The following is a 4,638-nucleotide window of genomic DNA, read 5'->3' on the forward strand; positions in this document are numbered from 1 at the left end:
GATTTAGTTAATGCTAATATATTTATTTTAAATTAGGAAAAAAGAGTTATTTCAATAAATAAATTTGATTTTTTTTAAAATAATAAGTATGTAGAATGTTTATTAATTTTAATTTTAACTCGGAGTTCTATCAGTGGGTAGATTCTTCACATGTTTTTATCATGTCACTATGTCACCTACAGCAAATTTACTTGTTGTATATATGTGTATACAGTTGTAAATATCAATAAATAAATTATTAAAAAAAAATTAATTTTAACTCCATATTATTTAGTTGTATTCATTATAGGGGAGATCTGTGTACTTTGGATCATTTTTTCTCAATCCTCTATATCTTCTAAAATAATAGCCATGTTTAGAAGTTCAAAAAATAGAGCGTTATTTGTCTTCGCTTGAAGATTATTTAATTATTTTTACAATATTTTATCTTCAAATTATAACTAAACATTTTTCAAAAAATAAATATTAAATATAATTGTAACTTAATTTACCTTGGGCAATATTTATAAAAATGAGACTTATAATTATGAGTGATTACAGATAATACACTATAAATGAAAACTTTGTTTAATGATAATTCAGATTACATCAAAAAATTTAATACAGCCTATTCTGCTCAAATTAATTTGCATTATCTATATAGTCCATTCATTAAGAATTAATGTGTCTCAAATCGTTAAAATAAAGAGGAAGTTGCTTGAATTATAGATGATGCTGTCATTGATTGTTTTCCTGTGTCTTGTGTCGGTCCAGGGTACAATATGTTGCACTTTAAGTTAGATTTTTAACAAAGTTTTAAGGTATAATGCTTAGAGATAGCATTTATTATTTTTATTTATTTATTTAATACCAAATCGGCCTGGTGAGCCTTACCTGGTTGATATAACCGTTACATTTTTTTTTTCACAATTAATTATGGGGGATGGATAGTCTTCTGTAAAATACCCCTAACTCTATACAACGTTATAATTAAAAAAAAAAGATAAAATAATAATTTATAATAAAAGAGAAAAGTAAAAGTAATAACAAAAATAACGACATTCGTAGACCCCTAACTCTATACAACGTTATAATTAAAAAAAATATATAAAAAAATAATTTATAATAAAAGAGAAAAGTAAAAGTAATAACAAAAATAACGACATTCGTTGACCTATAAAAACAAAAATAGGGCAAAAAAACAAACAAAACCCAAGTTAATTTGAAAACAAGACAAACAAATAATAATACTAAATTAAACAGAAGTAATGTGAATAATAGAATTGATAATTATAGAATTTATAAGAGAATGTCCTGCAGCAGCCTGGGCTTCAGTCTTCCTGTTGAGGTTGGGTTTCCCGAGTTGTAGGTCATTGCTCCTTTAACTGTCCGTAAATGGGAATGAAACTTCATAAACCATTTCTTGCTGTAATCATCTATGGACTCTATTTGTAATTACCTATGCAATTGGCTATTTCTTACAGACTAAGGAGTATCCACTGATGCATTCATTATAAGCTAAATAGATTAAAAAATATAAAACAACTATTTATTTTGTTTGATCATCATAGTAGAGAAAAATTACTTTTTCAACACATTACAACAATGTCACACAACATAGAGATTTGGAGATACCTAAGTGAGATAGGTTTTATTTCCCCGGAACAAACAAAATCAGAAAACAATTTTCTGGTTGAACCTTTTTTTTTTTATTCAGAAATAAGATCATATCCAAAGAACAAAATTCTTTTACAAGCGAACAACAAAATTCAAAGCTTTGATTAATTTAGCGACAAGAAGCACTGCGATTCAAAACATTTCAAATTAAGGCTTTTTGCCTAACATAATTCACAATTTTGGTAGAAAATGAATTTTATCAGAAAATTGACAAAATCCATTTTGCTGCTAAAATTGTCTTTATACCTGCTCAGACTTTTACATATATAATAATTAAAATTATATGTTATTATGAATTTTGTTTAGATATTACTAAAAGAACTGTAAGGGTAGTGTAGAGGTCTGCGTGCCCAGAGGGGCGCCTCGAGCCGAAGATTCATCGCAGGGCGCACGCACGGAGACCAGTCCGCCCCATGCTACCGGCCCGGAGGGTTACAGCCGAGCACTACAATCGGCTGCCTCAACAGGTACGTCACTTTATATATATCTATATACGTAACTTTGCCTTTACATGACTTTATGTATTTTTTTCAACTTTGAAATATGTTTTAAGGTATTGTAAAAAAAAAAAAATTCTGAAGAAATAATATTTACCTTAAAAGACTCCAGAATCGAAATATACATATGTAAAACATTTTATTATCTATAACTATTAAAAAAAAAAAGATTAATTATAAAATGTAAAATTAATAATTTATTTTAAGTAAATTGTTTAAATGTTTACAATTATACAGGATAACTTCTTCAGACAATCTATCATACTTTTTTATTTACACATATCGGGAAAGAATCTTTCGGTGTCCACCACAGTACTCATCTCTATTTAAAAATTTTAGAATAAATTATTATAACGCATCATCGCAACATTCAGTTACAATATTCGCCATGCGAATTATCAATAAGAAATTCTATTTATGTTATTATCTGTTTTTCAGTACATTGAAAGTACTGTTTGTAAGTTATAAAAGTGACACCAAAAACATGAAAATAAATTATACGGATATAAAAAATAAATTACAGTTCTAATAGCATCCAATTAATAAGAGTTCTAAAAAAAATAAAATAAAAATTGAAAGGAAAGATCCATTAGGAGGCAAAAAACAACAACAGTAGTTGAGGGGAGAAATTAGAGAGATAACTTAGGGACAATAGTCTAGTATGATGGTGAAAATAAATTTTTAAAAAAGTGTTGTACACTATAAATGAAGTAAATTATGACAAAGTATTTTATTTGAATTAAGATTATGTAACCACTAATTAGAGAGCAAGGTGGCGCCGTGATTGGGCACGATGCTACTAACTCCAAGGACCCAAGTTCGAATTCGGCTGGGCAGAAAATTGTTTTCTGTTACACTGTAGCCATGAGACAACCCTGTGGGTTCTAGAGTCCTCCTAGGATCCACCCTGTCTCATAAATTGGGTATCCTTAATTGAGTAAAAATCTGGCCGTCCAGTATGACCGAATCACCTCCTTGCACCACCGTTAGTCTAGTAACAGTACTTCCTAACAAAGTATTGAGCCCCTGACATGGGTTATAGTAATACAGATTTTAATTTTTTTTAATATATAGATTACAGGACCAATAGCCCCAAATAGTTATATTTACGATAATCTCAACAATTTCTCCAATTTATTTTTTGTAAGAATTCTCATTTTTTACAATGATATTGTAATGATATATCCCAGTGTGATTCCAGGTGTCTATGAGTTCGTCAATTTTGGGAGCAGTTACCCATGTATAATTGACTTCCGAAACGTGGGAGGAATGAACCAGTAATAATCATTCTGTTCTCTGATTTCTAAATTGGCCATTTATACATGACGGAAAAGTGATTTATAACTCAATGATATAAAAAGTGTATAACATAATTGAATTTTTCGGTTTTTAGGCATTGCATTTACAGAGAAAATTACCTATAACACGCAAAATTGTTCTCCTTGTATTCGGCTAGAGTAAATTAGTAGACTTTTCATAAGAAAGCTCATACATAAAATTGATGTTTGTATTGTTTTTTAAAAATAATTTTCACAGCTATTATTTTATGATGAGTTTGTACCGTTTGTTCATTATTTTTACAGGTAAATATTTTATATTAATAATTAAATTCCTTGGAAGTCAGTGAATAAAAAAACACATTTTATCGGTACCAAAGTAAATGACATATGTACAAATTTTGTTGTATTGGGGTTTATTTCATTTTAATTTGGTTTTCCATTGTATTTACAATCCCCACTAAGCCTAGTCGATTATATCACGAAACTGGTCAAAGATTTAAGATGATGATAAACTAATTATTTTTAATATCCACTACAATTTTTTCTTCTGTAGTATAGCACACTCAAGGGCGTAGCATAATGTAGAGTACTAAATGAGGGCTGTACATATTCAATCATGTCATATATACATTAATAATAATAAATAAATAAATCATGATTAAAAATAAAATAAAAATAATTACATTTATAATTACAAAATAAGTAAACAATTGAAGTAAAGAAAATTAGAATAAATCAATGAAATCAAATAACCAAATAAATTAACTAGAACACACTCATCCCTATTTGAAATATTTACGTTTAGCCAAGGAAACTCCGAACCAAGCCCTGCCATCTAGGAGTATATGTGGCTGGCAAAGCAGGGTGGCTCCGCGATCCCAACACCTCTCTCAGCCGCGTCCCTATTAAAGGCCTGTGAGAGGGGAATGAGTGAGAGCGCTAGAGCCATTTACTATAATAAGAATTAATTTTTAGTTTAGTTCCTATTACTTAAAAATATTGCTGATTCTTAATTAAGTAATCAAAAATGAAGAACTAACTCTTTTTAAAACTAAAGTGGTTAGTTTTATTAACTTAGAAGATTTCCGACTAAATGTTTTGTCAGCAAATCAATGTGCAGGATTGCATTAGCTTGCTTCAAACAGTTTTCATGTTAAATACGAATTTTTATATAGTTGCACTATTCTTCCTATAGAATGTACAGA

The 4,638-nt window shown here is 28.9% G+C and overlaps 1 protein-coding gene across 1 annotated transcript in view; it reads left to right on the forward strand.

The window, feature by feature from the left end:
• Positions 1-1,966: 1,966 nt before the first annotated feature.
• LOC136796394 (uncharacterized) overlaps positions 1,967-4,638 on the forward strand; it is a 315,963-nt gene continuing 313,291 nt past the window's right edge. Inside the window, exon 1 of the mRNA XM_067050019.1 lies at positions 1,967-2,123. The gene's annotated coding sequence lies outside the window, so the exon portion shown is untranslated. The remainder of the gene's footprint in view (positions 2,124-4,638) is intronic.

Source organism: Halyomorpha halys, unplaced genomic scaffold (genome assembly GCF_000696795.3).
Source record: "Halyomorpha halys isolate HHAL.00 unplaced genomic scaffold, Hhal_1.1 Scaffold126.1, whole genome shotgun sequence".
In the NCBI taxonomy this organism is placed as follows: Eukaryota; Metazoa; Arthropoda; class Insecta; order Hemiptera; family Pentatomidae; genus Halyomorpha; species Halyomorpha halys.